Source organism: Rattus norvegicus, chromosome X (assembly GCF_036323735.1).
Source record: "Rattus norvegicus strain BN/NHsdMcwi chromosome X, GRCr8, whole genome shotgun sequence".
In the NCBI taxonomy this organism is placed as follows: domain Eukaryota; kingdom Metazoa; phylum Chordata; class Mammalia; order Rodentia; family Muridae; genus Rattus; species Rattus norvegicus.
This window is the reverse complement of record NC_086039.1, coordinates 90,761,403-90,780,550: the sequence shown is the minus strand read 5'-3', so window position 1 is coordinate 90,780,550 and position 19,148 is coordinate 90,761,403. Positions and strand designations below refer to the sequence as shown.

The window sequence follows — 19,148 nt, the reverse complement described above, 5'->3', positions numbered from 1 at the left end:
CACAAAATAAAGAAAGAATATTAAAAGCAGTAAGGGAAAAAGGTCAAGTAACATATAAAGGCAGATCTATCAGAATCACACCACACTTTTCGCCAGAAACTATGAAGGCCAGAAGATCCTGGACTGATGTCATACAGACCATAAGCGAACACAAATGCCAGCCCAGGTTACTGTATCCTGCAAAACTCTCAAGTAACATAGATGGAGAAACCAAGATATTCCATGACAAAACCAAACTTACACAATATCTTTCTACAAATCCAGCACTACAAAGGATAATAAATGGTAAAGCCCAACATAAGGAGGCAAGCTATACCCTAGAAGAAGCAAGAAACTAATCGTCTTGGAAACAAAACAATGAAAAGAAAAGCACACAAACATAACCTCACATCCAAATATGAATATAACAGGAAGCAATAATCACTATTCCTTAATATCTCTCAACATCAATGGCCTCAGCTCCCCAATAAAAAGACATAGATTAACAAACTGGATACGCAACGAGGACCCTGCATTCTGCTGCCTACAGGAAACACACCCCAGAGACAAAGACAGACACTACCTCCGAGTGAAAGGCTGGAAAACAACTTTCCAAGCAAATGGTCAGAAGAAGCAAGCTGAAGTATCCATTCTAATATCAAATAAAATCAATTTTCAACTAAAAGACATCAAAAAAGATAAGGAAGGACACTTCATATTCATCAAACGAAAAAACCACTAAGATGAACTCTCAATCCTAAATATCTATGCCCCAAATACAAGGGCAACTACATACATAAAAGAAACCTTACTAAAGCTCAAAACACACATTGCACCTCACACAATAACAGTGGGAGATTTCAACACCCCACTCTCATCAATGGACAGATCATGGAAACAGAAATTAAACAGAGACGTAGACAGACTAAGAGAAGTCATGAGCCAAATGGACTTAACAGATATTTATAGAACATTCTTTCCTAAAGCAAAAGGATATACCTTCTTCTCAGCTCCTCATGGTACTTTCTCCAAAATTGACCATATAATTGGTCAAAAAACGGGCCTCAACAGGTACAGAAAGATAGAAATAATCCCATGCACGCTATCGGACCACCACGGCCTAAAACTGGTCTTCAATAACAATAAGGGAAGAATGCCCACATATACGTGGAAATTGAACAATGCTCTACTCAATGATAACGTGGTCAAGGAAGGAATAAAGAAAGAAATTAAAATTTTTAAAAATTAGTGAAAATGAAGGTACAACATACCCAAACTTATGGGAAACAATGAAAGCTGTGCTAAGAGGAAAACTCAGCGCTGAGTGCCTGAAGAGAGAAACAGAAAAGAGCATATGTCAGCAGCTTGACAGCACACCTAAAAGCTTTAGAACAAAAAGAAGCAAATACACCCAGGAGGAGTAGAAGCAGGAAATAATCAAACTCAGAGCTGAAATCAACCAAGTAGAATCAAAAAGGACCATAGAAAGACTCAACAGAACCAAAAGTTGGTTCTTTGAGAAAATCAACAAGATAGATAAACCCTCAGCCAGACTAATGAGAGGACACAGAGAGTGTGTCCAAATTAACAAAATCAGAAATGAAAAGGGAGACGTAACTGCAGATTCAGAGGAAATTCAAAAAATCATCAGATCTTACTATAAAAGCCTATGTTCAACAAAACTTGAAAATCTGCAGGAAATGGACAATTTCCTAGACAGATACCAGGTACTGAAGTTAAATCAGGAACAGATAAACCAGTTAAAAAACCCCATAACTCCTAAGGAAATAGAAGCAGTCATTAAAGGTCTCCCAACCAAAAAGAGCCCAGGTCCAGATGGGTTTATTGCAGAATTCTATCAGACCTTCATAGAAGACCTCGTACCAATATTATCCAAACTATTCCACAAAATTGAAACAGATGGAGCACTACCGAATTCCTTCTATGAAGCCACAATTACTCTTATACCTAAACCACACAAAGACCCAACAAAGAAAGAGAATTTCAGACCAATTTCCCTTATGAATATCGATGCAAAAATACTCAATAAAATTCTGGCAAACCGAATCCAAGAGCACATCAAAACAATCATCCACCATGATCAAGTAGGCTTCATCCCAGGCATGCAGCGATGGTTTAATATACGGAAAACCATCAACGTGATCCATTATATAAACAAACTGAAAGAACAAAACCACATGATCATTTCATTAGATGCTGAGAAAGCATTTGACAAAATTCAACACCCCTTCATGATAAAAGTCCTGGAAAGAATAGGAATTCAAGGCCCATACCTAAACATAGTAAAAGCCATATACAGCAAACCAGTTGCTAACATTAAACTAAATGGAGAGAAACTTGAAGCAATCCCACTGAAATCAGGGACTAGACAAGGCTGCCCACTCTCTCCCTACTTATTCAATATAATTCTTGAAATTCTAGCCAGAGCAATCAGACAACAAAAGGAGGTCAAGGGGATACAGATCGGAAAAGAAGAAGTCAAAATATCACTATTTGCAGATGATATGATAGTATATTTAAGTGATCCCAAAAGTTCCACCAGAGAACTACTAAAGCTGATAAACAACTTCAGCAAAGTGGCTGGGTATAAAATTAACTCAAATAAATCAGTAGCCTTCCTCTACACAAAAGAGAAACAAGCCGAGAAAGAAATTAGGGAAACGACACCCTTCATTATAGACCCAAATAATATAAAGTACCTCTGTGTGACTTTAACCAAGCAAGTAAAAGATTTGTACAATAAGAACTTCAAGACTCTGAAGAAAGAAATTGAAGAAGACCTCAGAAGATGGAAAGATCTCCCATGCTCATGGATTGGCAGGATTAATATAGTAAAAGTGCCCATTTTCCAAAAGCAATCTACAGATTCAATGCAATCCCCATCAAAATACCAATCCAATTCTTCAAAGAGTTAGACAGAACAATTTGCAAATTCATCTGGAATAACAAAAAACCCAGGATAGCTAAAGCTATCCTCAACAATAAAAGGAATTCAGGGGGAATCACTATCCCTGAACTCAAGCAGTATTACAGAGCAATAGTGATAAAAACTGCATGGTATTGGTACAGAGACAGACAGATAGACCAATGGAACAGAATAGAAGACCCAGAAATGAACCCACACACATATGGTCACTTGATTTTTGACAAAGGAGCCAAAACCATCCAATGGAAAAAAGATAGCTTTTTCAGCAAATGGTGCTGATTCAACTGGAGGTCAACATGTAGAAGAATGCAGATCGATCCATGCTTATCACCCTGTACAAAGCTTAAGTCCAAGTGGATCATGGACCTCCACATCAAACCAGACACTCTCAAAGTAATAGAAGAAAAACTAGGGAAGCATCTGGAACACATGGGCACTGGAAAAATTTCCTGAACAAAACACCAATGGCTTATGCTCTAAGATCAAGAATCGACAAATGGGATCTCATAAAACTGCAAAGCTTCTGTAAGGCAAAGGACACTGTGGTTAGGACAAAAGGGCAACCAAAAGATTGGGAAAAGATCTTTACCAATCCTACAACAGATAGAGGCCTTTATCCAAAATATACAAAGAACTCAAGAAGTTAGACTGCAGGCAGACAAAGAACCCTGTTAAAAATGGGTTCAGAGCTAAACAAACAATTCACAGCTGAGGAATGCCGAATGGCTGAGAAACCCCTAAAGAAATGTTCAACATCTTTAGTCATAAGGGCAATGCAAATCAAAACAACCCTGAGATTTCACCTCACGCCAGTGAGAAGGGCTAAGATCAAAAACTCAGGTGACAGCAGATGCTGGCGAGGATGTGGAGAAAGAGGAACACTCCTCCATTGTTGTTGGGATTGCAGACTGGTACAACCATTCTGGAAATCAGTCTGTAGGTTCCTCAGAAAATTGGACATTGAACTGCCTGAGGATCCAGCTATACCTCTCTTGGGCATAAACCCAAGAGATGCCCCAACATATAAAAAAGACACGTGTTCCACTATGTTCTTCGCAGCCTTATTTATAATAGCCAGAAGCTGGAAAGAACCCAGATGCCCTTCAACAGAAGAATGGATACAGAATATGTGGTACATCTACACAATGGAATATTACTCAGCTATCAAAAACAATGACTTTATGAAATTCGTAGGCAAATGTTTGGAACTGGAAAATATCATCCTGAGTGAGCTAACCCAATCACAAAAAGACATACATGGTATGCACTCATTGATAAGTGGCTATTAGCCCAAATGCTTGAATTACCCTAGATGCCTAGAAGAAATGAAACTCAAGACGGATGATCAAAATGTGAATGCTTCACTCCTTCTTTAAAAGGGGAACAAGAACACCCTTGGCAGGGAATTGAGAAGCATAGATTAAAACAGAGACTGAACAAACACCCATTCAGAGCCTGCCCCACATGTGGTCCATACATATACAGCCACCCAATTAGACAAGATTGATGAAGCAAAGAAGTGCAGGCAGACAGGAGCCGGATATAGATCTCTCTGAGAGACACAGCCAGAATACAGCAAATACAGAGGCGAATGCCAGCAGCAAACCACTGAACTGAGAATAGGTTCCCCGTTGAAGGAATCAGAGAAAGAACTGGAAGAGCTTGAAGTTGCTCGAGACCCCAAAAGTACAACAATGTCAAGCAACCAGAGCTTCCAGGGACTAAGCCACTACCTAAAGACTATACATGGACTGACCCTGGACTCTGACCCCATAGGTAGCAATGAATATCCTAGTAAGAGCACCAGTGGAAGGGGAAGCCCTGGGTCCTGCTAAGACTGAACCCCCAGTGAACTAGACTATGGGGGGAGGGTGGCAATGGGGGGAGGGTTGGGTGGGGAACACCCATAAGGAAGGGGAGGGGGGAGGGGGATGTTTCCCCGGAAACTGGGAAAGGGAATGGCGCTCGAAATGTATATAAGAAATGTTCAAGTTAATAAAAAAACAAACAAACTGTATTTCTGTTTTTGTTAACCTACAATGAATGTTTAGAACTTTGTGCTTTTTTTAAACATTTCATTAGTAGGAAAGAAAACAGACTGAATATGCAATGCATTTCAAAATATGAGATGGAAGATGTATACATTTATTCTACCACTTATGAATAGCAATTACTTCTAATACTTACACTACTATTTGTTGTTAACATTTCATGTTGTATAAGCATCTACTTCATATCATAAAGCTTATATATTTCAGAACTATAGATGTATTTTGGAAGAACCAGTATTTGCCTAAATAAATTTACTTTTCATTCTTTTTTTTTCTAGAAAGAGTTTTATTTGCTTGAGTCTTAAAAAAATTAGTTAACTTGTTACTGTTTGACATTTTTGTGTTTCTTTTTTTCCTATTTGATCTTTTTTTTTTTACACTTCAGACTTCATCCCACTCCTGGTCCACCCTCTGACTGCTTCATATCCTATTCCTACCCCTTCTGTCTCTACAATGATATCCATATACCCTACCCTGCATCCACCCACCAGATCTCCCTGCTCCCTAGGGCAGTTCAACAGTTATATGCTAGGCGCACAACCAAAAATATAAGATATTTACTTTTCTATTTAGAATTGTGCAATTGTTTTTTTCCATTAAAAAAAACACATACATATGAGCATGCTTAAATGCACTCAAATATTTTATAAATCTCACTAATAGTGAAATAAGAGTAATTCCTAGTGAAGTACTATGAACTTGTGCTTGAAATCAGATCCTGTACTGCTTGTAGCACAATTAACAAAAATATACTGGAGCACAAATTAAAGGAACATTTTGGATTTAGTAGGAGAGTAAATTATTAATATTATCCATAGTAAAATTAAGTTTTAAATATTGGTCCTATAGTATTCAGTTTTGTGTAGAAACCGAAAACAATTTTTAAATATCTTAACACATAATCTCAGTTTATTAACACAAAATAAAGTCTACTGATTTTTGAAAACTTGGCATTTTCTCTTTCTTCATTCTGCAGGATAAAGATGAGCAAAATATAAAATGGCCAATACAATGGTTTCATTTTTATCAGAGGAGAGACATGTTTAATACTAGTAAATTAAATAATATTTAAATATACATACATAGGCTTGTTTAATTCATACTACATATTCATACATATGTCACCTAAAGTCATATTATTAGCATTTGTATCCTTATTTATTTTAGTTGACATTAGGGTTTGAACCCTAGGTTGCATTTTTATATATAAATAAGAAAAATAAGGGAGATCCCCATCTTAAAATATCTTAATAAATCTAAAATTGCTGTTGATACAGATATACACCTTTAAAAATTTGATATTTTCTAATGCATACAATGTTCAATACATGCTTGGTCATTTTTATAACTATAAATAAAATTCCTATCTTATCCTGCTTAAAAGATTATTTCAGGATTAGATATTCATTTGGAATAATCTTATTTGAAAAAGGATTACCAATATTGGACATATGCAAGGGAATCGTTTTCCTATTTTACAAAAATGATATTACTTCTAACCATGTATTCATATTAATCCAAAAGAAATGATAGAAATATATTTAAAATGATAATTTAGGAATAGAAAGTTATTTCTATTAATATATTACTTATAATCATACTTATTTTTAAGAGAAATTCACCTTACCTCATTAGAGTAGGGAAATTTGTCACAAGTATAAATTTCCCCTAGAAAATAATGGATGTTAATATCGCTATTTTCTGATAATTTATAGTTTTCCAATTAACATTAGTTAATTATTCTGAGTGTATAACTAAAAATATATGATGAAGTGATCTGATGTTTAAGACTTAACCGCCGGACCCTGAAGGAAACAGACCGGATAAACAGTTCTCTGCACCCAAATCCCGTGGGAGGGAGAGCTAAACCTTCAGAGAGGCAGACAGGCCTGGGAAACCAGAAGAGACTGCTCCCTGCACACACATCTCGGACGCCAGAGGAAAAAGCCAAAGACCATCTGGAACCCTGGTGCACTGAAGCTCCCGGAAGGGGCGGCACAGGTCTTCCTGGTTGCTGCCGCTGCAGAGAGCCCCTGGACAGCACCCCACGAGCAAACCTGAGCCTCGGGACCACAGGTAAGACCAAATTTTCTGCTGCAAGAAAGCTGCCTGGTGAGCTTGGGACACACGGAAGCAGAATTTCTCTAGAACCGGGCATGTTCTGTGTTTACCGGAAGTCCCACACCCGCGGATCCCGGCCCGCAGCAGCTCTCTGCTCCCAGACCCGGTGAGAGAGAGACCCAACCGCCTGGTCAGGTGGGCACTCCTGAGGCTGCAGAGCGGAAGAGACCACCAACACTGCTCACCCCTGCCCACATCCCTGGCCCAAGAGGAAACTGTATAAGGCCTCTGGGCTCCCGTGGGGGAGGGCCCAGGAGCGGCAGGACCCCTGCCACAGACACCGCCGGACCCTGAAGGAAACAGACCGGATAAACAGTTCTCTGCACCCAAATCCCGTGGGAGGGAGAGCTAAACCTTCAGAGAGGCAGACAGGCCTGGGAAACCAGAAGAGACTGCTCCCTGCACACACATCTCGGACGCCAGAGGAAAAAGCCAAAGACCATCTGGAACCCTGGTGCACTGAAGCTCCCGGAAGGGGCGGCACAGGTCTTCCTGGTTGCTGCCGCTGCAGAGAGCCCCTGGGCAGCACCCCACGAGCGAACTTGAGCCTTGGGACCACAGGTAAGACCAAATTTTCTGCTGCAAGAAAGCTGCCTGGTGAGCTTGGGACACACGGAAGCAGAATTTCTCTAGAACCGGGCACGTTCTGTGTTTACCGGAAGTCCCACACCCGCGGATCCCGGCCCGCAGCAGCTCTCTGCTCCCAGACCCGGTGAGAGAGAGACCCAACCGCCTGGTCAGGTGGGCACTCCTGAGGCTGCAGAGCGGAAGAGACCACCAACACTGCTCACCCCTGCCCACATCCCTGGCCCAAGAGGAAACTGTATAAGGCCTCTGGGCTCCCGTGGGGGAGGGCCCAGGAGCGGCAGGACCCCTGCCGGAGACACCGCCGGACCCTGAAGGAAACAGACCGGATAAACAGTTCTCTGCACCCAAATCCCGTGGGAGGGAGAGCTAAACCTTCAGAGAGGCAGACAGGCCTGGGAAACCAGAAGAGACTGCTCCCTGCACACACATCTCGGACGCCAGAGGAAAAAGCCAAAGACCATCTGGAACCCTGGTGCACTGAAGCTCCCGGAAGGGGCGGCACAGGTCTTCCTGGTTGCTGCCGCTGCAGAGAGCCCCTGGACAGCACCCCACGAGCAAACCTGAGCCTCGGGACCACAGGTAAGACCAAATTTTCTGCTGCAAGAAAGCTGCCTGGTGAACTCAAGACACAGGCCCACAGGAACAGCTGAAGACCTGTAGAGAGGAAAAACTACACGCCCGAAAGCAGAACACTCTGTCCCCATAACTGACTGAAAGAGAGGAAAACAGGTATACAGCACTCCTGACACACAGGCTTATAGGACAGTCTAGCCACTGTCAGAAATAGCAGAACAAAGTAACACTAGAGATAATCTGATGGCGAGAGGCAAGCGCAGGAACCCAAGCAACAGAAACCAAGACTACATGCCATCATCGGAGCCCAATTCTCCCACCAAAACAAACATGGAATATCCAAACACACCAGAAAAGCAAGATCTAGTTTCAAAATCATATTTGATCATGATGCTGGAGGACTTCAGGAAAGACCTGAACACACTTAGGGAAGCACAGGAAAACATTAATAAACAAGTAAAAGCCTACAGAGAGGAATCGCAAAAATCCCTGAAAGAATTCCAGGAAAACACAATCAAACAGTTGAAGGAATTAAAAATGGAAATAGAAGCAATCAAGAAAGAACACATGGAAACAACCCTGGATATAGAAAACCAAAAGAAGAGACAAGGAGCTATAGATACGAGCTTCACCAACAGAATACAAGAGATGGAAGAGAGAATCTCAGGAGCAGAAGATTCCATAGAAATCATTGACTCAACTGTCAAAGATAATGTAAAGCGGAAAAAGCTACTGGTCCAAAACATACAGGAAATCCAGGACTCAATGAGAAGATCAAACCTAAGGATAATAGGTATAGAAGAGAGTGAAGACTCCCAGCTCAAAGGACCAGTAAATATCTTCAACAAAATCATAGAAGAAAACTTCCCTAACCTAAAAAAAGAGATACCCATAGACATACAGGAAGCCTACAGAACTCCAAATAGATTGGACCAGAAAAGAAACACCTCCCGTCACATAATTGTCAAAACACCAAACGCACAAAATAAAGAAAGAATATTAAAAGCAGTAAGGGAAAAAGGTCAAGTAACATATAAAGGGAGACCTATCAGAATCACACCAGACTTCTCGCCAGAAACTATGAAGGCCAGAAGATCCTGGACTGATGTTATACAGACCCTAAGAGAACACAAATGCCAGCCCAGATTACTGTATCCAGCAAAACTCTCAATTAACATTGATGGAGAAACCAAGATATTCCATGACAAAACCAAATTTACACAATATCTTTCTACAATTCCAGCACTACAAAGATAATAAATGGTAAAGCCCAACATAAGGAGGCAAGCTATACCCTAGAAGAAGCAAGAAACTAATCGTCTTGGCAACAAAACAAAGAGAATGAAAGCACACAAACATAACCTCACATCAAATATGAATATAAGGGGAAGCAATAATCACTATTCCTTAATATCTCTCAATATCAATGGCCTCAACTCCCCAATAAAAAGACATAGATTAACAAACTGGATACGCAACGAGGACCCTGCATTCTGCTGCCTACAGGAAACACACCTCAGAGACAAAGACAGACACTACCTCAGAGTGAAAGGCTGGAAAACAACTTTCCAAGCAAATGGTCAGAAGAAGCAAGCTGGAGTAGCCATTCTAATATCAAATAAAATCAATTTCCAACTAAAAGTCATCAAAAAAGATAAGGAAGGACACTTCATATTCATCAAAGGAAAAATCAACCAAGATGAACTCTCAATCCTAAATATCTATGCCCCAAATACAAGGGCACCTACATATGTAAAAGAAACCTTACTAAAGCTCAAAACACACATTGCACCTCACACAATAATAGTGGGAGATTTCAACACCCCACTCTCATCAATGGACAGATCATGGAAACAGAAATTAAACAGTGATGTAGACAGACTAAGAGAAGTCATGAGCCAAATGGACTTAACGGATATTTATAGAACATTCTATCCTAAAGCAAAAGGATATACCTTCTTCTCAGCTCCTCATGGTACTTTCTCCAAAATTGACCATATAATTGGTCAAAAAACGGGCCTCAACAGGTACAGAAAGATAGAAATAATCCCATGCGTGCTATCGGACCACCACGGCCTAAAACTGGTCTTCAATAACAATAAGGGAAGAATGCCCACATATACGTGGAAATTGAACAATGCTCTACTCAATGATAACCTGGTCAAGGAAGAAATAAAGAAAGAAATTAAAAACTTTTTAGAATTTAATGAAAATGAAGATACAACATACTCAAACTTATGGGACACAATGAAAGCTGTGCTAATAGGAAAACTCATAGCGCTGAGTGCCTGCAGAAAGAAACAGGAAAGAGCATATGTCAGCAGCTTGACAGCACACCTAAAAGCTCTAGAACAAAAAGAAGCAAATACACCCAGGAGGAGTAGAAGGCAGGAAATAATCAAACTCAGAGCTGAAATCAACCAAGTAGAAACAAAAAGGACCATAGAAAGAATCAACAGAACCAAAAGTTGGTTCTTTGAGAAAATCAACAAGATAGATAAACCCTTAGCCAGACTAACGAGAGGACACAGAGAGTGTGTCCAAATTAACAAAATCAGAAATGAAAAGGGAGACATAACTACAGATTCGGAGGAAATTCAAAAAATCATCAGATCTTACTATAAAAACCTATATTCATCAAAATTTGAAAATCTTCAGGAAATGGACAATTTCCTAGACAGATACCAGGTATCGAAGTTAAATCAGGAACAGATAAACCAGTTAAACAACCCCATAACTCCTAAGGAAATAGAAGCAGTCATTAAAGGTCTCCCAACCAAAAAGAGCCCAGGTCCAGACGGGTTTAGTGCAGAATTCTATCAAACCTTCATAGAAGACCTCATACCAATATTATCCAAACTATTCCACAAAATTGAAACAGATGGAGCCCTACCGAATTCCTTCTACGAAGCCACCATTACTCTTATACCTAAACCACACAAAGACACAACAAAGAAAGAGAACTTCAGACCAATTTCCCTTATGAATATCGACGCAAAAATACTCAATAAAATTCTGGCAAACCGAATTCAAGAGCACATCAAAACAATCATCCACCATGATCAAGTAGGCTTCATCCCAGGCATGCAGGGATGGTTTAATATACGGAAAACCATCAACGTGATCCATTATATAAACAAACTGAAAGAACAGAACCACATGATCATTTCATTAGATGCTGAGAAAGCATTTGACAAAATTCAACACCCCTTCATGATAAAAGTCCTGGAAAGAATAGGAATTCAAGGCCCATACCTAAACATAGTAAAAGCCATATACAGCAAACCAGTTGCTAACATTAAACTAAGTGGAGAGAAACTTGAAGCAATCCCACTAAAATCAGGGACTAGACAAGGCTGCCCACTCTCTCCCTACTTATTCAATATAGTTCTTGAAGTTCTAGCCAGAGCAATCAGACAACAAAAGGAGATCAAAGGGATACAGATCGGAAAAGAAGAGGTCAAAATATCACTATTTGCAGATGACATGATAGTATATTTAAGTGATCCCAAAAGTTCCACCAGAGAACTACTAAAGCTGATAAACAACTTCAGCAAAGTGGCTGGGTATAAAATTAACTCAAATAAATCAGTTGCCTTCCTCTATACAAAAGAGAAACAAGCCGAGAAAGAAATTAGGGAAACGACACCCTTCATAATAGACCCAAATAATATAAAGTACCTCGGTGTGACTTTAACCAAGCAAGTAAAAGATCTGTACAATAAGAACTTCAAGACACTGAGGAAAGAAATTGAAGAAGACCTCAGAAGATGGAAAGATCTCCCATGCTCATGGATTGGCAGGATTAATATGGTAAAAATGGCCATTTTACCAAAAGCAATCTACAGATTCAATGCAATCCCCATCAAAATACCAATCCAATTCTTCAAAGAGTTAGACAGAACAATTTGCAAATTCATCTGGAATAACAAAAAACCCAGGATAGCTAAAGCTATCCTCAACAATAAAAGGACTTCAGGGGGAATCACTATCCCTGAACTCAAGCAGTATTACAGAGCAATAGTAATAAAAACTGCATGGTATTGGTACAGAGACAGACAGATAGACCAATGGAATAGAATTGAAGACCCAGAAATGAACCCACACACCTATGGTCACTTGATTTTTGACAAAGGAGCCAAAACCATCCAATGGAAAAAAGATAGTATTTTCAGCAAATGGTGCTGGTTCAACTGGAGGGCAACATGTAGAAGAATGCAGATCGATCCATCCTTATCACCCTGTACAAAGCTTAAGTCCAAGTGGATAAAGGACCTCCACATCAAACCAGACACACTCAAACTAATAGAAGAAAAACTAGGGAAGCATCTGGAACACATGGGCACTGGAAAAAATTTCCTGAACAAAACACCAATGGCTTATGCTCTAAGATCACGAATCGACAAATGGGATCTCATAAAACTGCAAAGCTTCTGTAAGGCAAAGGACACTGTGGTTAGGACAAAACGGCAACCAACAGATTGGGAAAAGATCTTTACCAATCCTACAACAGATAGAGGCCTTATTTCCAAAATATACAAAGAACTCAAGAAGTTAGACCGCAGGGAAACAAATAACCCTATTAAAAAATGGGGTTCAAAGCTAAACAAAGAATTCACAGCTGAGGAATGCCGAATGGCTGAGAAACACCTAAAGAAATGTTCAACATCTTTAGTCATAAGGGAAATGCAAATCAAAACAACCCTGAGATTTCACCTCACACCAGTGCGATTGGCTAAGATCAAAAACTCAGGTGACAGCAGATGCTGGCGAGGATGTGGAGAAAGAGGAACACTCCTCCATTGTTGGTGGGATTGCAGACTGGTAAAACCATTCTGGAAATCAGTCTGGAGGTTCCTCAGAAAATTGGACATTGAACTGCCTGATGATCCAGCTATACCTCTCTTGGGCATATACCCAAAAGATGCCTCAACATATAAAAGAGACACGTGCTCCACTATGTTCATCGCAGCCTTATTTATAATAGCCAGAAGCTGGAAAGAACCCAGATGCCCTTCAACAGAGGAATGGATACAGAAAATGTGGTACATCTACACAATGGAATATTACTCAGCTATCAAAAACAACGAGTTTATGAAATTCGTAGGCAAATGGTTGGAACTGGAAAATATCATCCTGAGTGAGCTAACCCAATCACAGAAAGACATACATGGTATGCACTCATTGATAAGTGGCTATTAGCTCAAATGCTTGAATTACCCTAGATCCCTAGAACAAACGAAACTCAAGACGGATGATCAAAATGTGAATGCTTCACTCCTTCTTTAAATGAGGAAAAAGAATACCCTTGGCAGGGAAGGGAGAGGCAAAGATTAAAACAGAGACTGAAGGAACACCCATTCAGAGCCTGCCCCACAGGTGGCCCATACATATACAGCCACCCAATTAGACAAGATGGATGAAGCAAAGAAGTGCAGACCGACAGGAGCCGGATGTAGATCGCTCCTGAGAGACACAGCCAGAATACAGCAAATATAGAGGCGAATGCCAGCAGCAAACCACTGAACTGAGAATAGGTCCCCTATTGAAGGAATCAGAGAAAGAACTGGAAGAGCTTGAAGGGGCTCGAGACCCCAAAAGTACAACAATGCCAAGCAACCAGAGCTTCCAGGGACTAAGCCACTACCTAAAGACTATACATGGACTGACCCTGGACTCTGACCCCATAGGTAGAAATGAATATCCTAGTAAGTGCACCAGTGGAAGGGGAAGCCCTGGGTCCTGCTAAGACTGAACCCACAGTGAACTAGTCTATGGGGGGAGGGCGGCAATGGGGGGAGGGTTGGGAGGGGAACACCCATAAGGAAGGGGAGGGGGGAGGGGGATGTTTGCCCGGAAACCGGGAAAGGGAATAACACTCGAAATGTATATAAGAAATACTCAAGTTAATAAAAAAAAAAAAAAAGAAATTGGTACCAAGAGTGAGGTATTCTTGTGACAATCTGCCCATGTTTTGGGGAGGGCCATGGAAGGACTTTGGAACTTTGGGCTAGAAGAGCCATTGGGATGTTAAGAGCTCTGTGGGATGTTCTGTAGCAGCATGGAAGATAATGTTGGGAACAGTGCAAATGATGAAGGCTTGGTTTGTGAAATTTCAGAGAGAAGATTAAAGACTTTTTATCGGGGTTATTGCTATTTTGATTGTGAAGATTCTGTGGTTTTGGTTAGCTGGGGCTGAAGAATCAGCTGTGATTAATAAGAGGCCAGTATTACTGAAGTGAAATCTTCTGGGAAGTGTTTCCTGAGAGCACAGAGAAGCTGTGTTCCAGAGACAGCCAGAGTTGTACCTCGTGTTGGCAGCCAGACTTGGTTATGTTTAAGAGCCACCCAGGTGGTACTGGTTTTGAAACATGAAGGATTAGCAGGTGATACCTGGCACTGTGAGAGGCCAGGAGAGGCCATTGGTGAAGATACAGTCTCTGTGGTAGTTGAAGGCCCAAGACTGAAGGGGTCATGCAGAGCAGTTGGGGGCTTAGCACCATGAAAAGAGCCTATGAGAGGCTATTTGTGAAAGTGCAGTCCAGTTGCAGCAGAAGACAGCAGAGTTTTGAAGATGCCAGAACCATGAGATGACCACCAAGAACAGCAGCGGTGGTGGAGTGCAGGCATCTGGAGCCTAGAAGACAAGGTGTGTGCTACAAAGGGCAGAGCTGGAGAAGTGACCCAAGCCCTTAGAGAAGCCCGGAAGATGGGGTGAGTAGATCCCAGACATTGGACGGTTAGAGTTTGATTTTGCTTTTTCATTGTGACTGTGCACTGGTATTTTTCTCTCTTGTAGTAAGAAAGTATTTTACTTGCTTCCCATCGTTAAGCGATGTTGAATTGTAAAGAGACTTTGAATTTTAAAAGATATTGGATATTTTAAAGGGCCTGAAAATTTAATATGTAAAGACTGTGGGACTTTTAAAGTTATTTAGATCTTTGAGATGAATAGGAAAGTCAGGGTGGAGGCTTAATAGTGATAGTGATGTGTTTGTGTGTCAAGTTGACCAGGGGTCAGTTGTACTGACTGGTTTTGTGTGTCAACTTAACAAAAGCTGGAGTTATCACAGAGAAAGGAGCCTCAGTTGAGGAAATGCCTCCATGAGATCCAGCTGTAAGGTGGGAGGGCCTAGCCCATTGTGGGTGATGTCATCCCTGGGCTGATGGTCCTGGATTCTATAAGAAAGCAAGCTGAGCAAGGTAGGAGAGCAAGCCAGTAAGCAGCAACCTTCCATGGCTTCTGTATCAGCTCCTGTCTCCAGGTTCCTGCCCTGTGTGCGTTCCTGTCCTGACCTCCTTTGGTGATGAGTAGCAATGTGGAAGTGTAGGCTGAATAAACCCTTTCCTCCCAAAAAAAAAAAAAAAAAAAAAAAAAAAAAAAAAAAAAAAGACTTAATATTTATTATCTTTATATTGTGAAAACTTTCAAAACCTACATTTAAAGAGAAAAATTATGCTATATCACTATTTATTGTAACTATCTAGTTAATCTTCCATAATTTTTGGTATTTAAAGTAAGAGATTAAAATATAATAATGGATGGAGAAATGGCTCTGTGGTTTCGTGGTTATACATAATGATTATGCATAGTATATTTATACGATGTATGAGAGATTATAACACAACTGTGCTTGAAGATTTGTTTCATTTCCAACAACCATATCAGAGGTTCACAAGTATGTGTAGTTTCAATTTCAGGGGGGATTTGAGCACTCAGCCTCTGTGGCCATTTGCACACATGTGAATTACATATACATGTAGACACACACATGTACATATTAAGCAAAAAAATCTTTGAAGAGATAAACAGTACATAAATAAAATATGAGAAAATAATTATTTAAAAACACATGCTTAAAATTCTACATTGATAGTATCAATATTTAATTGACTTTTGAAAAATTACAGTTTGTATCAGTTAATGTACTCTGACATGTATTCATATTTGTTTTTATTCCTCACACATATGGAATGTTCTTTTATTCATTCAAAATTTTTTGTATAAAACTTGAAAAAAACTTGAATATGGTGCAAATTTTAAATTTATTATAGTCTAACAATGTTTTATCAAATGCATAAGATGTCAAATATGGTGTTTCCATCCTAATTATGCTTTTGTTCAAAAAGGCATTATTAATGAACTGATGTTTAATATCAACTTGATAATTTTTTAAAAAAAGAAATCTCTTCAAGGTTTGTACAAAGAGCCTGCCTTTTTTTTTTTTTTGGTTCTTTTTTTGGGAGCTGGGGACCGAACCCAGGGCCTTGCGCTTCCTAGGTAAGCGCTCTACCACTGAGCTAAATCCCCAGTACAAAGAGCCTGCCTTTAGTGTCTTCAACCTAGAGATCAAATGAGAAATCTCTTTTTTAAAATTTTGTTTTATAATATTTATTTAACAAGTAGCAATATGTTTTGAAAATATCCCTTTCTTTCCCTCAAGTCCTCTTAGAAGTTCCCTACCTTTCTTCCCATTCAACACCATTTTATGTATTTCTATCTCTCAAAAAAGGAACTCAAAGCAAATCAAAGAATAGGACAAAACAGCAACCAACCTACAGAATAGGAAAAGATCTTTACCAACCCTACATCTGATAGAGGGCTAATAACCAATGTATACAAGGAATTCAAGAAGGTAGACTCCAGAGAACCAAATACTCCTATAAAAAATGGGATACAGAGCTAAACAGAGAATTCTCAACTGAGGAATTCCAAATTTTTGAGAAGCACTTAAAGAAATGTTCAACTTCCTTAGTCATCAGGGAAATGAAAATCAAAACAATCCTGGAATTCCACCACACACCAGTCAGAATGGCTAAGATCACAACTCGGGTGACAACAGATGCTGGTAAGGTTGTGGAAAAAGAGGAACACTACTCAATTGTTGGTGGGATTGCAAGCTGGTAAAACAACTGTCATAATCAGTCTGGTGGTTCCTCAGAAAACTGGACATAGTACTACCAGAGGACATAGCTATATCACTTCTGGGCATATACCCAAAAGATACTCCAACATATAACAAGGACACATGCTACACTATATTCATAGCAGCCTTATTTATAATAGCCAGAAGCTGGAAACAACCAAGATGTCCCTCAACAAAGGAATGGATACAGAAAACGTGATACGTTTACACAATGGAGTACTACTTAGGCATTAAAAACAATGACTTCATGATATTCTTAGGCAAATGGATGGGACTAGAGAATATCCTGGGTGAGGTAACACAGTCATAAAAGAACACACATGGTATGTACTCACGGATAAGTGGATATTAGGAAAAAAGCTCAGAACATGCACATTACAATTTACAGACCACATGAAGTTCAAAAAGAAGAAAGACCAAAGTGTGGAAGGTTAAGTCCAACTTAGAAGGGGGAATAAAATAATCATGTGAGTTAGAGAGTAGGAGGGACTTGGGAGGAAGGGAGGAAGGGAAGAGGAAAAAAAAAGATCAGGTGTGGGAGGAGACAGGGGAGATGTATAGAGGGGCAGGAATTTGAACAGAGGTGTGTAACAATATGGGATGGAAAACTGTGTGTAGTCAACAGAAAATCCCAGATGCCAGAAACGCGAGGCTCCTAGGAACCAACATGGATGACATTAGCTGAAATACACAACAAAGGGGAGAGAGAACCTGTAGAGGCCACATTTATTAGTTAGCCTTGGCCCTTGGTTGATGAATGGGGACACCCACCCTTCTTAAAATTTTAACCCAGAATTACTCCTGTCTAAAGAAATACAGGGACAAAGAGTGGAACACAGACTGAAGGATAGGCTATCCAGAGACTGCCCCAAATGGAGATCCGTCCCACATGCCTCCACCAAACCCAGACACTATTACTGATCCCAAGAAGTGCTTGGTTACAGGAGTCTGATAAGGATGTCTCCTGAAAGGCTCTGCCAGAGCCTTACTTATATAGATACTCATGCTTACATCCAACCATCTGACAGAACATGGGGAACACAGTGGAGAACTTAGGGGAAGGACTGAAGGAATTAAAGGGGTTTGCAACCAGACACACCAGAACTCCCAAGGACTAAACTACCAACGACAGAATACACATGGAGGACCCATGGTTTTTTCTGCATATTTAGCAGAGAAAGGCCTTATCTGGCATCACTGGGAAGGGAGGCCCTTGGTCCTGTGAAGCACTGATGCTCCAGCATAGGGGAATGCTAGGGTTATATGGCGCTAATGGGTGTGTGCATGGGTGGGTGGGGGAGCAGCCTCATTGAAGCATGGTAGGATAGGGGGTTTTCTGAGGGTAAACTGGGAAAGTGGATAACATTTGAATATGTAAGTATAAAAAATAACCAATAAAAATTTTTAAAAGGTGTCTACTAATAAAAGACATCAAAACAAATAAATCAGAAATAAACAGACAGAAATACAGAAAGAAAATGAAATGCACACAAACACAAACCAAGACAAGATAAAACCAAACAAAACAAAACAAAACAAAACAGGCATGGAAATCATTTTATGTTGGGTATCTATTCTTGGGCATGTGGCCTATACTGGAGTGTGATTGATATACTGAGTCTATTACACAGGAGAAAATAATATTCCCTTTCCTAGTAGGTATTGATTGTAAACAGCTTCTTGGTTAGGAGTAGGATTTTTAAACAATAACATGAGGCAGGACTGTAATGATAGTGTATTAATGAAATTCTCAGTATACTTTCCTCTCTTTCTTCCTGAAATAATTGAAAATTATTTTATCTCTATTAAATTACACAGGAACCTATAAGTAATATGAAACTTATGTATCATTTTATTATGGACACAATTTAAGAAATTACTGAAAATGTCAGATTGCATATAAAGATGTGTAAGAATCAAAATATCCTTCCTGTACCTAACCAAAATAATTTTTTTAAATTT

At 39.9% G+C, this 19,148-nt stretch overlaps 1 protein-coding gene across 4 annotated transcripts in view; it reads right to left on the bottom strand.

Annotated features, from left to right (window-relative positions):
• Positions 1-19,148, bottom strand: part of Pcdh11x (protocadherin 11 X-linked) — a 695,481-nt gene that overhangs the window by 194,121 nt on the left and 482,212 nt on the right. The gene's annotated exons all lie outside the window — the stretch shown is intronic.